The sequence below is a fragment of the Amblyomma maculatum genome, chromosome 11, assembly GCF_055883805.1.
Source record: "Amblyomma maculatum isolate TAMU_Amacu chromosome 11, ASM5588380v1, whole genome shotgun sequence".
Classification (NCBI taxonomy): Eukaryota; Metazoa; Arthropoda; class Arachnida; order Ixodida; family Ixodidae; genus Amblyomma; species Amblyomma maculatum.
In genome coordinates, this window is record NC_139354.1 from 148,623,318 (window position 1) to 148,644,815 (window position 21,498).

The window sequence follows — 21,498 nt, forward strand, 5'->3', positions numbered from 1 at the left end:
CAATGGGCTACTAAAGTGCGATGAGGCGAAAGCATTTCTTTAAAACGCCGCTGATTCCGGCTTTACTGCTTCTGCCTCTGTATTCTGAAAGACTAAATGAAAGGAGCAGCACGAACTCCTGTCCAGCGAGGACACCTTCGTACATGCGTGAATCGCTGGTTGATTTTGTCGTTCATGACAGCACACGACTTCATGACCTGGTGTGACATCTTGATGACTTCAGTTCCGGTTATTTTACTTCACCAGATATGTCACGATGACGTGACATCCAGTCGAGATGGCACATCTGGTCGTAGCCGATGACTTAACCATGGAATAACGTCAAAATCTGACGCTGTCGTTAGATATCTTGGAAACATTGGGGGAACTTCTCAGCCAATGCAGGCGTTCGCCATAAAATGCAGTTTCGGCGTCATTGAGAATGAACAAGGTCATTCCGCTTGTTCGAATCATGGTGGTAAATGCGCGTGCTGGCGGCTGTTGAAAGTAAGAAGTTTTGAGTGGTTCGCGGAATGCTTGCAAAAACAAGCGTGAACATTAAAAATAAAACATCAAGTTCTTTCTGCGCGCATAAAAGAGCCCTAAAGTAGACATCACGCACGTTTTCTGAGCTCGCACAGCGCTGCTTAGATGCTGTCGTGCCGTTGGAGATGACCTCGTAGTCAAGTTGCCTGATGGAAGGAAGGACATTGTACGGGCCAAAGTGACGCTGTATGAGCTTTTCAATCTGTCCACGACTGCGAATTGGCGTTCAGAGGCAGACTTGCTCTGTCGCCTTGAACTCCTCGTCGTGTCGTCGTAAGGTGTTGCGTCGGGCGTTTGTGCTGTGCTGGTCTTTATAGCGCAGAAGGGTGAGAAGTCGGCTTTACTGTGCACGCAAAAGATTAGCGGCTAAGTCAACATTCTAATCTGTTAGGTACGGCTGCATTACGTCGAACGTTTTCGTGGACTGCCTGCTATAGACAGGTCAGAACAGAGTCGATCGGGTAGTGTCCTGGACGGCTGCGTTGTAGCGGTTGTGGGGCATCTAAAGCAAACCCGCGAAGGCCGATGCTTCTGTACAGGCTGCGCCGTAGAATGTGGCCGGCATCAACGCGATGATAAGCGCAGCAGGCGGTTGTGGGACATCCTCCGCGTTGCGCATATCCTGGGCCTGGAGGCCGTTCGTAGGTTGACTGGGGAGGGAGGAAGAGGGGGTTTTCAAGACGAGCTTCTTCGCTTCGAGGTGGTTTGGTTGGTGTCGAAGGGGTGCAGGACGGGTTGCGGCCGTAGGGTAGTTCATAACTTGGTGTGTTGCATTGCATCCGTATTCATCCAAAGTGGATGCAGCACTTCACCAAAAACGATGTCAGTTAGCGTCTCTACCAGGTGCTGTTGGGATGATGGTAGCAACCTGCGCAGTTGCTCTCGGAATACTTTGCGGATAAGGCATCAAAGACGCTTAAAGTGGTCGCCGTATCCAAGTAAGCTCGCTGACCTGCAGTGGGGGTGGTATTACAGTCTGGGCGTTGACAGTTAATTTGGTGGAGGACACTTCTGCTTCAAATTTGCCATGGTTCTTTGTTTTTTTATCTCAATACCAAGAGACACTAGACGCCTCGCATCGAGAAACTGGCTTTGCTGTTTGCTGTCATGTCGGGATCAGCGCGAAGAAAGAGACACTTTATTTCTTTGACGTAATTGAGCACGGACTCATTTGTAAGCTTACCTTGGCGTTGAGGAGCGTTTCCACTCTTTTTTACTAACAAATGTGTGACCTCGTTGAAGAGTTCAAGTCAGTTTGTGACGGGAGGGAAGATTCATTACTTGTATATTTTGCTCGAGCTGCGACATACAGTAAGAAGGTGTTCTGCAGCTTCACGCACCGTCTCAGTTGTTAAATGCCGCAATTCGTTCGAGGCGTTGGAGCCAGATCTCTGAATCTTGTCCCGGGGTGGCGTTGAAATGGGCGCTGTCGGGGCTGCTGGGTATTCCCCGGAGAGGAACTGTGGCCTGAGCTATCATCACTGCAGGAGTCTCCTTCCGTGTTGGATAAGGTTCTGTAGTAGACCGTGTTCAGTTTGGAGCTCTTGAGGTCGGAGGCTTGCTTTGGGGGATGTCGCGGGGCGACACGAACAGGGCTGTTGTCTCGACTGGTCAGAGGAATCCGAAATGTGAAGGCCCAGCATTTTCACCCGATATAATGCCGAAAGAAGTAAATGAAGAGGCGGGAATGAAGACTGACTTTCGCCCGCAAAAAATCCTAATAACTCGGCGGTGACTTTAACAGCAAGACTTGTGCTCGTCGGTAGTCGAAGTGCGAATGTGAGTTACATACGTAAGATGTCAATGTTTTGTGGGCAAAGAATCTTAAACGCGCAAAAGGTGAGCAATATTACCTTGATAACGTGGAAATGGACGCGAGTGGCTGCAATTGTTCGAGGTATATTTCGCTGCCTCTTGCGCGACAAGGAAGCTCATAAAGTTATTCTCTTAGGTACTGAGCATGAGCAAAGCTGGACTGCGTGTTGCTGTCGGTTGTTGAAAATAACGACTAAAGCTGATACGCGGAAACATGCGAATAAAAAGCTGGTAATTCTCATAAAAATACAAACAAAGTTCGGCTGTCACATTTTGCTCTCCGTTTGCTAGAGGCACCATGAGGCTTTCACGCCAAAAAAAAAAAAGGAGTGCGAAGTTTGGAAAGTAATTTTTTTGTTTTAGGAGCTGTATAGAGTTCAAGCGTGCGATCAGGCTACTAAGCCAGACATGTGCATGAGAAGTAGTGGAGGCTTTCTCCCTTTGACTTGAAAATAATATATAATCTATCAAAAAGTATTTTCTTACCGAACTCTTTTTTAGAAATACTTCATTGATTGTTTTGCTTAGTGAATAATCCAGGTCCATAAATTTAACATTTACACACAGCACGCGCTAAAAATAGAAGTTTACTCGTGTAGATTTTTCCAAAATTTTGCCTGGGTTACATATGACTAGCAAGTGCACTCCATGTTGCTCACTTCCTGGTGTATGACCTATTCACAGCGGTACTTATGTATAATCCTCTCATGCATTGGTCATTGAAAACAATGTTCCGCTGCTGGATGAAACTATCTCGGTGCCAATGCAGCAATGCGTATTTCTATCATTTATTTCAAGATGTTCCATTTTGCCTCTGCTGCTGCGTCTTTATCAGTTAAATGTGGCTACCGAAACATTTCTTATTAACGTGCTCTCCTTGAAAGTCTTCATCCGTTTTATATATACAAGACCAAAACCCGTTCCCTCCTTGCCATGTCCTCCCTCTTCTGGAAAGCATCAAAGGCAAAGCCGCGCTAAGATGCTCAGAGCGCCATCTAATGCCATAGCACAGAAAACTAGTTTACAAGCCAGAAGACAAACTAGGTACAGAAATAATCATAACTGGATCAAAAGCTACGTAACTAATCGATGTCAATTCGTACAATAACGGTTCATTGTCCAGAATGACTAACGTCATGCCCGGTGTACCCCATGTAAGAGTACATGCGCCACTTTTATTTTTAATCTTCGTGAACCACTTACCTACTTGTGGTCCAGTTAATATTGTCAGGTGGTGGTGCAATGCAGCACGTGTTGATAATACAACCAACGGTGACTAACATAACCTGGAACGTTGTAAAAACACAATCGGATGGCTGGAACCCTCGAATAATCAGCTGTAACAAGTCGAAATGATACAACCGCTCATTGCAACAACACGCAAAGGCTTGATAATTGATTTTTGGCGATAGAATTTGAGTATTACGCGGCATGCCGGCTGCTGCCAAAGAAGAGCAAATGAACATTCGAATGGTTCGCGGTAATTCGAAGCTTGTTGCTAATGATTCAGTCCTGTATCTCAAAACATTGCACACGTGGTCCTGTAAGATTCAGTACCTGATCACTACCAGAATTATGCCCTAAATAAATACTAATGTAAGTAAATCGCCTTTCGAGCGAGTTACAAGGTAACATTATTTCTTCGAATTTCAATACACACTATACACTGTCCCGCTTACTCGGAATAGAGAGCAGAAATATTTTGGTTCGGCCATAGTTGCCAACCTTAAATGGAACTGTCACGCGGTTCTGATTTCAGCAGCAGTGTACATCTTACCACAATTTTTAACGCTCCTGCATTTTTGCAGCCACGAAATCTGGCAATAATCAGCTCAGGTTTTCCAGGATCGGCTGTTCTTCTCTACAAGCAGCCACGCGACACATCTGATAGCGCTAGGAGGGATTGCGCATTTACCGGAGTTTCCGCGCCTGCGCTGACGGTTGACCCGCCACCTGGGACATCGATAAATAGCGGCTTCAGCCCGGACGAGACCCTATTTTCGGCAGCAGTGCACATCTTGTCGCCATTGTTAACGCTCGTGCACATTTGCAAGAATGCACCGTCCTTTTAAGCGCTTTCTCTGTGCTGGGTTTGTATATCTTGCACTGCTGATAATTCTTTGTACTGTTGTAAATCCTTCCGGCGCGAAAGTCGTGTGTTGGCGTTGGTGCTTCCAGGTGTGTATCCTGTTTCCTTTCTTTTCGCCGCCTGCTCCTAAACCATACGCAATGACTGTGATTCATTGTGAGAATTCAGATAAGAATTCATGAAGGAGATCACGGTTTAGCAAAGCGTCCTTGAACGGGATTTGAGGAGAAGTGGCGAGACGTTTCAGAAAGTATAGACTAATGTAGCAAGCAATATGAGGACAGGGTCACTGAGTATTTTGCGATGAAGGAGAAAAACAAATCCTAAAGTCTCAAAAAGTCGCGTTGAGATTTGACCGCGACGCGCTAAAGAAACAGGTCTCTTTCTTTGAACACAAGCTCAACAGCTTAGAACAATATTGCATAAACCCAAACGTAGCAATCACTCGACTGCCAGAAACAGGGAAGGAAAATCTTCCAAAGGTCATAGAGAAGCTCGGCGAAGTATTCAACGTACCCGCGACAACTGACGACATAGAGGTGTGCCACCGTGTGCTCCTTAAATATTCTTTCTACAAGAACATAGGACTACAGTTCCAGAAGCGCTCATATTGCGACGCCTTCATTGAAAATGCCAGAAAGCTGAGAATCGCAATAGCTTATCTTAGCCACTGTGAAGAAAATGAAAGTGCATTTTTACATAAACGAGCACTTCCGCCCAACCCTCAAGAAGCTGATGGGATGCACTGTTGCTCGAAAAAAGGATAAGCAGTGGAGGTTTGCGTGGACAAGGATCGGCCACATCTTTGCTATGAAGGATGCAACTTCATGAGTGGGGCAGATCGCTTGCGCCAAATACGTGGAAAAGATAATACGAAGATTCATGCTCCTGCTAATACATCACACCTCGTTAGCCATAGATTCCCGGTTCTTATTCGCATTCTTATTTAAGAAATTCCCAAATTGTTTCGCTTTGAGTTTGACAGGACCATTTCCACTGAGACCTGGTACAAAAGTGAGCACGAAGTCCTGATCATGCCGCAGTATTATTCGCGAGCGCCACGGCTGGAGCGAACGGTGCTAGTGTCGGTCTAAGGAAGCACGTGCGGTCACCTGATTCCTCTTACTGCTGCTGAAGCAGACGCTCGATTGATTTTGTACGTTTTAAAAGCTAATAGTTGCGTTTATTTCTGTAGTTTTGGTTGCTAACGAGTGCCAACATTGCTCTTCTTGCATCGTTTCTGAGGACACGGAAATTTATTTAGGCTGTTGCTACGCTCTGTTGCTGCTCTGTGCCCGACCGAAAGTGTCGGAACGCGGCGCAAGCTGCCATTGCTACTCTAAACATGACCTTAAGGAATCTTCCTTAATCAAGATTAGAATGGGCAAAGATGCGAGTACTCATAGTAGTAAGCAGTAGAAATTTCAGCGAGCAAGCTTTTCTCCATGCAATTGCCTCTAAACAGTTCGATAAGCGGCAGAAAAGCTATTGTCCCTTGGGAGGTTAAAGATTGTAAAGCTGTGAAGGATGGAAACGTTACTGAATTCTTCACGGAGCATTACCCTACTAGAACGCGCGAAGGATTGTGCGAAAGCCAGAAAGTCTTACATTCTTCAGAGCGAAGGCTCTGTCCCGGATGTTTCATTGAAATGGACAAGCTGTCGGGCAAGCTGTCGGGCTAGTTGGTTTTTCCATAGTTATAGCAGCGCGTAGCCGGACAAGGACGAAGACGGAGAAACACGTAAGACGCAGCGCCTGTGCGTCTTACGTGTTCCTCCGTCTTCGTCCTTGTCCGGCTACGCGCTGCTAAACCTATGAACCTTAATTGAAATGAAATAGAAGATTTTGCCGCCAAGTAGTATGCATGATAAATAGTCTCAAGCAGCTTCCAAGTACTGTAGTGATTTTAAACGACACAGTACGTGAATAAATGAAATATAGAGTATTACATGCATGCTCTGATATGCTAAGGTATGGGCATAACAGAAGTCTACTTGGAGAGGGGGAAACAAATATCCGCTCGAACCAAGAGTGCGAATGACGGTAGCCAGTACGAGCAATTTCGCTACGTGGAACGCGCTTCTTCACACTTGCTGTAAAAATTGATCCACGGCTTCCCCACAGAAAACCTTGTCTGCTCTACTACGTTCTCGGCAGGAGGCAAACGGCCGCTTCAGCCGGCGCTATTTGAAGGCGCTCAGCGTCTTTCACGCACCTAAGAGCTCCGCTCCTCTTGCCGAAGAGTCCCATTACCTGTTCAGTGACCGATTAAGTGTGGCTGGCTATGTGCCAGCTTTATTTTCATTTGCGATAAGAGCAACGCTGCAGCCGGTGCGGGTCGCCATCGCAGTAGTTAAAGTTCGTCGACCTAGATAACTCTGATTCGATGAATCTGGATCTAATACCTCCAGTTAAGCTCATAGACACCCGACCGAGGTGTATAATAAATAAATAAACGAACGAACGTAATATTACTGCGCAACTAAATAGCCTAGGAAAGCGTCCTAAAGCAGCACTTCAACGCGCGTTATCCAAATTAGTTCGTCACGCGGGCGTTTCCGAGTAGTGGCGCCACGGTATGTCATCGCGCCCAATAACTCATGCAGGCTCAATAGCCTAAATAGAAAAGGCGGTGGAGTAATGATAGATTCAAGGGAATCCTTTCAGTGTTCAGTCCTTGCTGTCTTTACCAATTCATGTGAAGATGTTAAAATACTTTCCATTTCGCCTGCCCAGAACATTTCTTGTGTGGTGTATAGACCTTTAAGTGGTATCACCCGAAGCTTTTTCTTTTCTTGACACGTTTTAATATGGATACCAGAGAAAAAAATTCTTTTAATCCTTTGTGGCGACATCAACATATACTTCTCTACATCCAGTCAGGAATCAAGGAAAGGTACATGTATAAGCGACCCTTCGGTGACGCTATCTAGGCTACAGCAAGAAAATCTGAAAAACTAAAAATGAGAAAAAGGATATTTGGTGTCAGATGTAAGACTTTTGCATACAGATATAATAGCATCTTTACTCACGTCTTGGTTTCTGTAATGGTTCGTGAGCGAAGCTTGTGCATGTGTGTTCTCTGCAATAAAATTTTATTTGTTAGTTTTGCGCTGCAGTGGCTCGTGTTGTTTTCTAAGTCAAAGTTTTTTTTTTAAGCGCAACGATGTTTTAACATGTCACTCCCCAACTTGATCAATTTGAAACCCTTTTGATGTTCTTACATCCTGAACCCAACAGCGCAAATTAGAAAGCCTGTTAGACTGTAATGGTCTTATAAATACTATCAGTGACCCAGCGCGCCTGTCTACATCGACTTCAACTTAAATATATGATTCATCATAAACCTACATGAGAAGTCAATCGTGTGTGGAATCGGGTCTGGAAAAATTAGGGGTCACCTACCAATATTTTGCTTTGTAGATATTAGTGGCACAAACACAAGCAAAGCTGCTCAGGAACAGCGACAGTTGGTGAATGAGAATACTTTGGCACACTTTCGGTCTATAATTGTGAAGATAGGCTCGAGTCTTGATTATGAGTTTTGGGATCCTGATAAGGCGTAAGATTAATTATAAAGATCATAAAACCATTGTACGTTTAATGCTCTGGGCGTTAAACACCACAAGCCAAGCTTGTTCTATCGAAATACTACAAAACCACGCAAGGCTTGTAATCCATGGACAAAAAAGCATTTTTAAAGATGATAAAACACAAACACTACCTTCATGATTGTTTTATAACAGTAGAAAGGCAAATGACGTCCTTATATCTCAGGCGTACTGACATAATGTGACAACATTTCTTCGTCAGGTGAAGAAAGAATATTTCCATAGTCTATTAAAAAGGATGTCCTGAAATGAAGTGATAAAGTACAGAAACAAATTAATACCATAATAAATCTGGCAAGGAGCATTAGTGAGCCCGAAATCATAATAGACGACGAGAAGTTATCAGGAGAAAGGCTGGCAGATTTTTGTGCGATTTCTTTGTGTCTCTAGCGCATACTGTTTATGACCCTACATATATGACAGCCTGGGCAGCTGTTTACAGCCTTTTTGGCTCCAACATAACAGATTAAGGTATGATTTACTAGCCTCAAAAATACCTAGTCGGAAAGATGTGGATGGATTTCAGATACAGCTTCTCAAAAATGTGATTTATATGCTTTGACCAATTTTGGACCACATTGGTAAGGTGCGCAATATCGAGATGATGACGACGCGCTGGTGTGGTGTTGTGAAGAAGACGACGCTCAGGCTAAGCTGGGTTCGTTCTGGTGGTGTGTGCTTCTAACAGTTCACTAGCGTTCACCGCTGAGTACGTTTCCCTTAACATTTGGTGGAGGATTGCTGGAAGTGTGCCCGTTGGTTGGTTGGTTGGTTGGTTGGTTCACAGGAAGGGAAAGGCGCAGTATCGGTCACACTTGCTCTGTGGACACCTGAACCGCGCCGTAAGGGAAGGGAGGAAGGTGGGAGTGAAAGTGGAAAGAGAGAAAGGGCAGCCGTAGTGGAGGTCTACGGAGTAATTTCGACCACCTGGGGATCTTTAACGTGCGCTGACATCGCACAGCACACGGACGCCACTTCGTTTCGCCTCCATCGAAACGCAGCCGCCGAGGACGGGTTCGAACCCGGGAACTCCGGCACAGTAGTCGGGCGTCTTACCACTGCGCCACCCCGGCGGGGCTGTGCCCGTAGCAAACCTATATTCTAGCAAACCGTAGTGGCCGCCAGATTGGTACCATCACTATGCCATCCGACGCGACATCATCTTCAGCGGCACCACCAGCTTCCACCGTCGTCATGACGCAGCCTCGTGACCCAGGCACCTTTTGCGGTACCGACCATGTCGATCTAGAAGACTGGACCGGTATGTACGAGCGCGTCAGCAAGCACAATCATTGGGACGCGACCCTCATGCTCGCCAACGTCTTCTATTTGGCGGGTACGGCGCGCGTCTGGTTTGAGACGCATGAAGACGATATCACATCCTCGGATATGTTTAAGGAGAAGCTTCGCGATCTATTCGGCAAGCCGATCGGGCGCAAGCTCGGCGCACAAAAAGATCACGCATCCCGTGCCCAGTCTTCGACGGAATCATATTTGTCTTATATTCAAGATTCTAGCCTTATGCCGAAGAGAGTACAGCGCCATGTCCGAGTCAAAGTGGGCCATATATAAAATGGAGAAGAACGGAAATCTGAGCTAGTTGGTGCATTGCAAGATCAAAAAAAACAGCGCGGCTACTTGGGACAAACAGAGAAGGGAGAATAACGGACAAGCGCTGAGAGAAGGGAATATAAAATGGAATTGCAAACGATGTTTACAATCTGCTGCTTTGCAAAGACTGTCCGACGGTCGACTCAGTCATCAAAGTTTGCCGGCAGTTTGAGCAAGCAAAACACCGTCACATTACTCCCCGCTTCGACCGCTTGCCAAATACAGCTGCTACGTCTGCGTGCGAAGATAGTCCAACACTGCAGCAGCCATCTCATCCAACTAACTTGTTTAGGATTGTTCGCCCCGAGATAGAAACTATGGCGCCCGTTGCGTTCGCTCCTCAGCCGGCAGATGCTACTATAGCCTTAATACAATCTGTCGTTCGCCAGGAGTTCGCAAATGTGGGTCTCAACGCGAACGTGGGCTTCAACTCTGACCAGTCTTCCGCACAGCCCTCATTCCAACCTAACTGACAGCCATCTGTCCAGCCCACCGTTCCGGTGGTAGCAGCTGCGGCTCCGACTGTACCCATGCCGACGCGATACCGCTACCGCTACCGCAACCCGGACGAATGGCGTACCTCGGATGACCGACCTATCTGCTTCAACTGTTCACGCGTCGGTCACATTTCTCGTCATTGCCGCAGCCATTGGATTCCGCCACCTCGACCCCGCTACTTTCCTGATCGCAGCGCCGACTATGGTTCACACCCAAACCATTTCCGTGACACGCGCTCTCGTGACTTTAACTCGCCTGCCCCGCGCATGTCCAGCCGCTCACCGTGGCCTCAGACCCAGAGATCTCGCTCGCCCCTACCTCGCCGGCCATTATCTCCCCACTTCTCTGGCTCACTTCCGGAAAACTAACCAATGCAGCTCACGGAGGTGATGCTGCATTGACGACCCGGCCCGAAAATCCTCTGCTGACCCTCTTTCATCGCCGCAACCTTCTAGACATCTGTGTGGATGGTGCCCCTGTTACTGCCCTCATTGACACTGGTGCCCAAGTTTCGGTCCTCAGCTCATCCTTTCGCCGCCGTCTCAAAAAGGTTGTCACACCCACGGCTTCATCCGCCGTTCGTGTCGCCGGTGGAAGCGTCGCTGCCGTCGTGGTACGGTGCACTGCGCGCATGAGTATTTCGGGTCGCACTACCCCTGTCCTCTTCACTGTTATCGACCGCTACCCTCACGACGTGTTCCTCGGCATCGACGTTTTAACGGCCCATTCTGCCCTGATTGCTCATCTGGCCTTCTTCGCTCAGACCTGCCCTAATACTCCGAAAACACCGATGTCAAGCCCCACCTCCGATCCGCCGAATTTGTTCGTCTACCACCCGACGCTGCTATTTATATTGTTACGGGGTAGTTCGGCTCGTAGCAGAGGGCGGACACCGAAGACAAGGCTTTCAAACAGACGTTCTCTGCATGCACCAGCCGACGCTGTTGAACGTCGTCTACTTTCAAACTCACGAGGGTCTTCTTCTTTCCTTATGCGTATGCACCGCCTAATGTGACACTACCCCGCCGGCTGAAAAGCACTGTCTCGGTGCGTACTAGCGTCCAAACCAGGGTCCATGTAGTACGGTTTTAGGCGGGCAACATGGACCGTCTCGGTGCGTGGTGTAGAGGCATGGCGGACGCGATGCAAGGGCGCAATTTCGTATGTCACTGCTGTCACTTGTCGTAATATACGGTAGGGTCCTGTATAATGGGGCAAAAGTTTTTCCGTAAGGCCAACGCGGCGAGCTGTAGTCCAAAGCAGCACAAGAGAGCCGCAAGAATACTCAGTGTTGCGATGACAGGAATCATAGCGACGTTTCTGTGAGTGCTTGAGAGGCTGCGAGTCGGTTGCGAGCAACAACGCGGGCAGCATCAGCTCGGGCTATGGCGTCACGAGCATACGAGCTGGCAGTGGTGACAGACGGCAGCAGGCTGTCAAAAGGAAGCAGAGGTTCACGGCCGCATAGAAGATAGAAGGGGGAGTATCAGGTAGTGTCGTGACGCGACGAATTGTAAGCGAATGTCACAAATGGCAGCGTTATGTCCCAGTCACGGTGGTCATCAGAAACGTATATAGACAACATGTCAGTCAGTATCCGGTTAAGGCGTTCGGTAAGCCCGTTCGTCTGTGGATGGTAGGCAGTAGTGAAAGAATGACGAACGTTGCACAGCCGCAGAATCTCGTCGACTATACGAGCCAGAAAGCAATGGCCACGGTCGGTGAGAAGTTGGCGGGGAGCTCCATGGACGAGTATAATGTCGTTGAGGAGGAAAGCAGCGACATCAGCTGCACAACTGGTTGGTATTGCTCGTGTGACCGCGTAGCGTGTGGTATAATCAGTGGCCACCGCAATCCATTTGTTCCCCGAGGCGGACAGTGGAAAAGGCCCTAGAAGATGCAGACCCACTCGAGAAAATGGGTCGATGGGGATGTCGATTGGCTGCAGAAGTCCAGCTGGTAAAACTGATGGCTTTTTCCGGCGTTGACAGCGGTCACAAGCAGCTATGTAGCGGCGGACTGCGCGATATAGGCCTGGCCAAAAGAACCGACGACGCATACCGTCGTATGTGCGAGAGACGACTAGATGACCCGCTGTAGGAACGTCGTGAAGCTGTTGAAGGACGGCTGAGCATAGGTGCTGAGGGACTACTATTAGAAGGCCGGGCCATCAGGTCGCATATTGTGCCGGTACAAGGTGCCGTCGTGGAGCACAAACAAACGAAGGGAAGGGTCATGGCGATCGGCGCTGAGGCGATTGATAATTTCGCGAAGCTGAGGGTCCTGGCGTTGCTCACGACGAATGTTGGAGAAATCAGAAATAGAGAGCACGCAAGCTTCAGTGCCACATTCAAGCCAAACTAGGGCTAAGCACTCACGTTCAGTGATGGAATAATTTTGTTCGGCCGCAGAGAGGAGTTAGCTGGCATAGGCGATGACGCGAGGTAAACCGAGATGACGTTGTGTGAGAACGGCACCAATGCCATGACCACTTGCGTCGGTGCGTACTTCTGCGGGCGCTGACGGATTGAAGTGAGCCAACACTGGCGGACCGGTGAGGTGGGCAATAAGAGCGACGAAGGCGGCCGATTGTTCGTGGCCCCAGGTAAAGGAGACCTCTTTTTTCAGAAGCTGCGTGAGCGGACGGGCTATTTCTGCGAAGTTTGGTACAAGTCGCCGGAAATATGAGCGAAGTCCGAGGAAGCTACGCATGTCGCTGCTAGATTTCGGCATGGGGAAATCCCTCACAGCGCGAATTTTGTCGGGGTCCGGCTGGATGCCATGGGTGTTGACTAAATGTCCTAGGACCTTGAGTTCCCGGCTACCAAAGGTACACTTCTTGGAGTTCAACTGAAGGCCAGCTCGTCGGAAGACGCCAAGAATAGCCGAAACACGATGGAGGTGGCCTTCAAAGGTTGATGAAAATACGATGACGTCATCGAGGTAGCACTGACATGTGGTCCATTAGAGCCCGCGTAATAGGGAGTCCATCATACGCTCGAATGTCGCAGGGGCATTACATAAGCCGAAAGGCATCACCTTTAATTGGTAGAGGCCATCCGGGGTGTCAAAAGCCGTCTTTTCACGACCTCTTTCGTCAACAGAGATCTGCCAATGTCCAGAATGGAGATCGATGGAGGAGAAGTAGTTAGCACCATGCAGGCAGTCGAGAGCGTCATCGATCCTTGGAAGAGGGTACACGTCTTTCTTTGTTATCTTGTTTAGGCGTCGATGATCAACGCAAAACCTCCAGCTGTTGTCTTTCTTTTTGACGAGTACTCCGGAGACGCCCAGGGGCTGCTCTACAGCTCAATAATGTTGCTTGCCAACATTTTCTGTACTTCTTCCTGAATGATTCTGCGTTCGGAAAGAGCAACTCTGTAAGGCCGTCAATGAATAGGTCGGGCATCTCCAGTATCAATACGATGTGTGACGACGGACGTTTGGCCTAAGGATCCGTTACCGAAATCAAAAATGTCGCTGTATGACCGCAAAAGGCCGGCAAGGGCGCTGGCATATTCGGGACGCAGTTCAGAGGCAACCATGGCTGAGATGCGGTCCTCCAGCTTATGTGATGGGACAGGTTGTGCAGGTACGTCGGCGTGACGGTCGGACAGCACTGCAGAAATAGTAAAGCTGGACAAAGGCGACAGCTAGGCAAGGAAAATGCCCTCCGGGAGAACTTGTGAACACATGCTGAAGTTGAGTACGGGAATGTAGGTGAGGTTATTCTCGACGTGTACAATGTTATGAGGTAGGACGATGTTGCGCTGTAGAGTGACGTCGGATGATGGGGTTGACAACGTAGTCGGCGTCAGGAAGGGAGGGAAAAGGTGACATGGGCACGTATACTGCCGCCTCGGGAGGTAGGCGAGTAAATGTACTGGACCGGAGGCGAGGCTTGGATTGGTCAGCACTGGGGTCATGAACACAATAGGGCAGGGCTAGGCGCAGAAGTCCGGAGGAACAGTCAATGAGAGCGGAATGGGCTGTTAAAAAGTCTAGGCCTAAAATCACGTCTTGAGGACAAGTAGTAAGGACGGCGAAGAGAACAGGGACGTGGTGGCCGGCGAAGCTAACACGTGCAGTGCACATTCCGATGATGGCAGCAGTGTTTCCATCAGCAACACGAACTGTAGAGATGTTAGCGGGCGCAAGAACGTTTTTGAGGCGCTGGCGGAACGACGAACTAAGAACTGAAATATGGGCTCCAGTGTCAATGAGAGCGGGCACAGGGACTCGATCTACGAGGACATTGATCAGGTTGCGGCGTGGTGCGATGGTCGAAACACAGTTGGCTGTCCGGGTTGGTAACGCAGCGTCACGTCCGGGCGCTGCGTTGCCTAGTTTCCCGAGTAGGTACGTGCCTTGGTACGTTGGGGACAAGCTGCGACGACGAGTAGGTGATCGGGAATTGTGGGCGTGAGGCGATGGAGAACGGCTAGGACGACGGTCTTGCTCTATGTTCTCAGTACGAAGATGTGCTGGGGTGACAGAAACGCGTCGTGGTGCATAATAGTTATGGCGGACAGGGCTGTAATAGGGTTGAGAGGCGGGAGCCGGACGGCTGCGGCAATAGCGGGACGTATGGCCAGCTCGACAGCAGACGAAGCAAATAGGCCTATCGTCAGATGTGCGCCACTCCGCAGGATTGCGGGTAAGGTAGCGCGGTGTGTAGGGCGTGGTTGCGGCAGCAGCAGCAACCACTGGGATTGGCTGTGGTGCAGGGGATGGTGGGGCAGGATTTGAAACGAGGCCCACATTAGTGAATTCTTGGCGGGCAACAGCCGGTATCATAGCTATTGTTGCCTGTGCAGGAGGTGACGCATGTGTAACAGGAGTCAAGGCCTCGATTTCCCTGCGGACGATGGTAGTGAGGTTATTCTGACTTGAAGGCTGCTATAACGTGGGCAAGTCGTCACATAAGGATGTAGTCGCCGTGTTGGGAAGGCGCTGAAACCGATGGACGATGCGGCGCTGCTTCGCCTGTTCGAAACGGCGACAGACTTGCAGGACTGAGTCCACCGTAGAGCAGTCTTTGCAGAGAAGTATATTGAATGCGTCATCAGCGATACCCTTAAGTATATGACCCACTTTATCATCTTCGGTCATGGAGGTATTCACCTTTCGACACAATGCGAGAACGTCCTGTATGTAGGCCAGGTATGACTCGGTTGACGTTTGAGCCCGAGAAGCCAGGTCTTTTTTGGCTGCCAGAGCTCGCCCAATTGGTTTGCCGAATAAGTCCTGCAGTTTTTGTTTGCAGATGTCCCACGTAGGCATCTCCTGTTCGTGATTGGTGAACCAGGTCTTCGCCGTTCCCGCCAGATAGAAGATTATGTTTGCAATCATTATGCTAGCATCCCACCGTTATTCTTGCTGCACCTTTCATATTCGTCGAGCCAATCTTCAATATCCTTGTTGTCTTCGCCGTTAAAGATAGGTGGGTTGAGCTCAGGGAGATGACGTCCACTGCGCAAATCCAGGTTTCTGGCGCGAAAGTACGAGGAGCTGTGGCAAGGGGAATCGAAAGTACCTCCACCAAGGTGTTACGGGGTAGTTCAGCTTGTAGCAGAGGGCGGACACCGAAGACAAGGCTTAAAAAAATCGTTCTCTGCAGGCACCAGCCGACGCTGTTGAACGTCGTCTTCTCTCAAACTCACGAGGGTCTTCTTCTTTCCTTATGCGTATGCACCGCCTAATGTGAAAATATTCCCCTGGCCCCGTTCTCCGCAGTTCCTGACGGCACCTGCGTCACTCGCCGAATTACCGATGTTGTTCTTCGTCGCAACATCATACTCCCTCATACCGTTGTGACTGTCACTGCTAAGCGCACCTATCTTCCCGTCCTCAACTTCAGCTGCTCGACCCAAGTTTTACCCCATGGCATCGCGCTTGCTGATCTGTTTCCTTTGCCGGACTGCGAAGTTTCTGCTCTAACGCCTCAGCGTTTGTCGGAGCAGTATATATCAGCTTCTTCCCATTCGAACCTCTTTTCAAGCATGATATCTGCCGATCTGCCACATGACCACGCCAGAGCTCTCTCCGACCTTTTGCGATCATACACTGATATATTTGATTTCTGGGACCGACCACTAGGCCAAACATCCGTTGTGACCCATCGAATAAATACGGGTAACGCCAGCACCATCCACAGACGGCCTTATCGTGTTTTTCTTACTGAGCGGCATGCTATACCGAAAGAAGTTGACAAGACGCTGGCGCAAAACATTATTGAGCCTTCCTGCAGTCCCTGGGTGTCCCCTGTCGTATTTTTCAAAACGAAAAACCAGAGTTGGAGATTTTGTGTCGACATCGCCACCCTAATCAAATAACAAAGAAAGATGTTTACCCTCTTCAGCGAATTGACGACGCGCTTGACTGCTTGCATGGTGCCAGCTATTTTTCTTCCATCGACATGCGTTCAGGCTACTGGCAAATTGCTGTCGACGAACGGGATCGCGAGAAAACCGCATTTGTTACGCCCGACGGACTGTATCAATTCAAGGTAATGTCATTTGGACTCAGTAATGCCCCTGCGACATTCGAGCGCATGATGGACTCGCTCCTCCGTGGCTTCAAGTGGACAACATATTCATGCTATTTAGATGACGTCGTCGTTTTATCTTCCACATTAACCCACCTTCATCGAATTTCTACTGTCGTGGCCGTTTTTCGCCGCGCCGGTCTTCAACTGAACGCCAACGCCAAAAAATGCAGCTTCGGTCGTTGCCAAATCAAAGTCCTGGGTCATTTGGTTGATGCGAATGGTGTGCAGCCTGACCCTGACAAAGTTCGACCCATGCGCGAGTTCCCTATCCCGCGTAGCTCAAGTGACGTGTAAAGCGTCCTTGGCCTTTGCTCCTACTTCCGCCGCTTCATTCGAAACTTCGCAGACATCGCTCGTGCGCTTACCTCTCTTCTGTAAAAAAAAAAAAAAAAACGTACCTTTCACATGGGGTTGTGACCAAGCCTATGCCTTCACGACGCTTATTTCCGCCCTTACTACACCACCTGTTCTGGCGCACTTCGATCCGTCTGCACCCACCGAACTGCGCACCGACGCTAGCGGCCATGGTATTGGTGCTATCCTCGCCCAGTCCCAGCATGGGTCCTCCCGCGTCATTGCTTATTCCAGCTGCCTGTTTTCGTCCTCTTAATTAGCGGGAATGCCTTACACTTGTTTGGGCGCTAACCAAATTCCGCCCTTATTTGCTTGCGCGGTCCTTCTGTGTAGTGACTGATCATAATGTTTTGTGTTGGCTGTCCTCACTTAAGGACCCCACTGGCCGTTTAGGTCACTGGGCTTTGCGAATACAAGAGTACGGATTTACTGTGGTGTACAAGTCGGCTCACTTACACCAAGACGCTGACTGCTTGTCCCGCCACCCCGTAGATCTTCCCGATTTGTCCGACCATACTGCTGACGACAACATTTTGTCCATCTAGGACTTTATAAACATCGCCTCCGAACAGCATCGTGATCCTGCCCTGCAACCAATTATAGACCAGCTGCGCAGCAACCCCGATTCTTCCGACAGCCTGTTTGGGCTCCATAACGAGACATTATACAGACGCAATATGCGTCCAGATAGAGTGGACCTTTTACTGGTTGTTCCGGCTCATCTGCGCTCTACTGTCCTCGCCCAACTTCACGACGGCCCTACAGCAAGACACTTGGGAGTATCACGCACGTAAGACCGTGTGCGACGCCGATTTTTCTGGCCTGGTCTCTACCGCTCTGTCCGTCGCTACGTCGCCGCTTGTGAGCTATGTCAGCGCCGTAAGACACACTCGCTTCAGCCTAGTGGGCCCCTGCAACCAATCTCAGTGCCGACTGAGCCGTTTTCTCGTGTCCGCCTCGATCTTCTTGGGTCTTTTCTGACGTCGACTTCTGGAAACAAATGGATTGCTGTGGCGACTGATTATACTACCCGATATGCTGTAACCAGGGCCATCCCCACCAGCTGCACCTCAGACGTTGCGGACTTTTTGCACGACGTAATATTGATTCATGGCGCTCCGCGTCAACTGCTCACAGATCGTGGCCGCTGTTTTCTTTCTCAAGTAGTTCATGACCTTTTCCGCTCATGCGCTGCTCGTCACCAATTCACCACGGCCTACCATCCGCAAACTAACGGTCTTACTGAGCACCTGAATCGCACCCTGACCGACATGCTATCTATGTATATGTCCGATCACCATCGTGGCTGGGACATCTCCTTACCTTTCGTCACATTCGCCTATACATCCTCACGCCATGATACCACCGGATACTCTCCCTTTTATCTACTTTTCGGCCGCAACCCTTTACTCCCCTTCGACACCTTGCTGCCTCTTGATGACTCTTCCTGTGTTGCGCTTCGGATGCCATCGCCCGCGCTGATGCCGCCCGCCACATTGCTCGAGACCGGCTTGGTGCGTCTCAGTGCTCACAAAAGCGTAGTTATGATCTTCATCACCGAGACGTCCACTACCTTCCTGGTTCCCTCGTGCTTGTTTGGCTTCCGGCCCTCCGTGTGGGGATGTGCGAGAAACTTCTGCCTCGTTACGTGGGTCCTTACCGCGTCCTGCGGCAAGTTACCGATGTGACCTATGAGATCGCCCCTCTACAGCCCAAGTATCCTTCCACAACCACTCATCCAGAAATCGTGCATGTAGCACGTCTGAAACCCTACCATGCAAATTCTCCTGTGTAGGCAGCACCGGGACGGTGCTTCTCCAGCGCGGAGAATACTGTTACGGTGCGCAATATCGAGATAACGACAATGCGCTGGTGTGGTGTTATGAAGAAGACAACGCTCAGGCTAAGCTGGGTTCGTTCTGGTGGTGTGTGCTTCTGACAGTTCACTAGCGTTTACCGCTGTGTTTACCGCGTTTACGTTTCCCTTAACAATATCTTTAATTGTTGCTTCTCGCAGGGAATTTTTCCCAGTAGCATGGAAACTGCAAGAGTGAATTTAATTCATAAAGGAGTGAATGGTAATGGTTTACCTCATTACCGTCCAATACCTATACACCCTTTTAGTTTGCTAATGTGGAGAAAAGCTCTATACACTGGGATTCTTGGTTTTTGTGAGAAGCATATGCTAACAACACCCAGTCAACTTTAAGTTAGGAAGGTATACTCCACTGAAACTGCTCTTCTCACATAAAAGGAGCTGATGTTACATTCTTTAGAGCACATATATCTAACCATAGGCCTTTTTGTAGGCGTTCGATCGCGTCAATCATAAAACTTTTCTAGTTACACTGGAAACCTGTGATTTTCGCGGTTGTTTTTAACCTATAATAAAATCGTATCTAGAGGCCCTTTTTTATCATGTAATTTATAACACTGTATCTGACCCAAGCGTATTTGTGCCGGCGTACCCCAGAGTCGCATACTTGTATCGCTAATTTTATATATTTCGATTAACGAGCCTATTGAGCCTAATATTGATCCTAACACTTGTCTCATCTACGTGGATGGCGCCTTTTTGTTTTTCAGAGCACCGTGTATATAGAAACTGGAGGTAGATATTGTGAGATGCCTACGTTCACTGTACGACTGGTTCCTAACTTCCTGAACATTAATATAAATACAGCAAACGTGGTGCTTTTTAGACCCCGTAATAAGCCCGTTTCGCGACTAATGTTATCAATTGGTTCGTCAAAAACACACATCTCCTCTTCTGTTAAAATTATTGGTATCACATTTCACAAGAACCTATCATGGTATGTTCACATTGATAATACAGTCGCCAAAGTTTCAAAAGTTGGCGTTGTGTCAAAGTTTCGGAGCTACTTTCCTCTATGCAAAAAACACTCTTGTATGATTTATTTTTATCGAGTGTTATAATTTATTGTTTCATAGCTTAAGGCAGAACAGCTCTTTCCATTATTACAAAGATCCCAATGCTACAAAAAGCTGGTCGTGCCACTTGCAACATTCCTAATGATGCGCACACCAAACCTGTCTTTGGGGCATTAAATATTTTAACCATAATGCGAATGTACTCTGTCGGTTTCTTATCATCAAGGTACTCATAAAATATAAATCGAGGCATATATTTCTGGCTAATTTGTCTGGACTAATATGTACAAAACGCACCTACAATACGCGCTTTGGAGACAATTGGTCTTTACATCTATAACGCGAACTATGGCAGAAAACTGGTATCGTATAAAGACATCAGTTTTAAGCAATTGCGATGAATTGTAATTAGTGAAGTACGCCGAATCGATTCTGTACGCAATATCAATCAACAACGCTCAGACTGCGCGCGTGAGTTATTTTCTTCATTATATAATCAATTATTTAAGAACTCTCGCTGTGGTGTCCTGCCTCGATCTAGACCTGAATTTTTCATCCTTTGAAGATGTATTTTTGTCCATACAGTGCATGCTCTTTATTTAACGTTAAATATGTTACCGACACACCATGTGCTGGAGCGTTGTTGGACTTTGGTTATTTAGTGCACAGTACAATTACTGTGGAAGGAGGGGGGGGGGGGGGACACCGTCGTCAAGCCTCGCATAGGCTTTTGCCCTCGCCCCTGACATCACTGACAGAAAACAAACACAATAGATTGATTAACTGCTTGATTGATGGATTGAAATATTGCTACCTCATCCGCTCTAAATCGATTGTTATTTCTCATAAGACGCCTTCGAGACATGCCACCAGCCGTTAAATTACTTTATAATACCTTAGTCGGCGCAAAGCTTCAATATACAAATGTAGCCCGGTTTACATTTTCAGATAAACTAATAAATAAACTAGAGAGAGTTCAAAGAAAACCTGAGATGTATTTATAACAAAATGACTCCCCCAAAGACTAGTAACAAAGCAAAGACGCTCACACTACAGAACCGCGCCAGGCCTGCACGACACAAACTACTACAACTAATTGATAACATAATAAATATAGATACTTCAAGGCATATCTCAAAACCAGAAACCAGAGCGATGTCACATAAAAATTCACAATTGCTAGAAGAATATCATTAGGCGATAGATGTTTGTACTTCAGTACACCTCTAAAACCAAGGTTACTTCGAGCTGGTGGAATGAAGCATGCGAAAAAGCCCATTGCTAGAGGAAAGCCGCATTGGAGCAACTTGTCTATACCAGTGGGAACAAAAGCTTGATAAATTAAAGCTTCTTTGCAAAAATACATAACCTAAGGAGGAATACGGTGCAATTTTAAACACCTATTTGCGTGACCGAGTAAACCGGAAAATTGCATGTAGGTACGTAGGGCGTACTTACGTGCTGCATGCTACTCATATTGCCTATTCTAGAGTATTTCGCTTCGAACAGAATAAACTAGGCTGAAGCTAATCGCCAGCCGCTCTTTCACATGC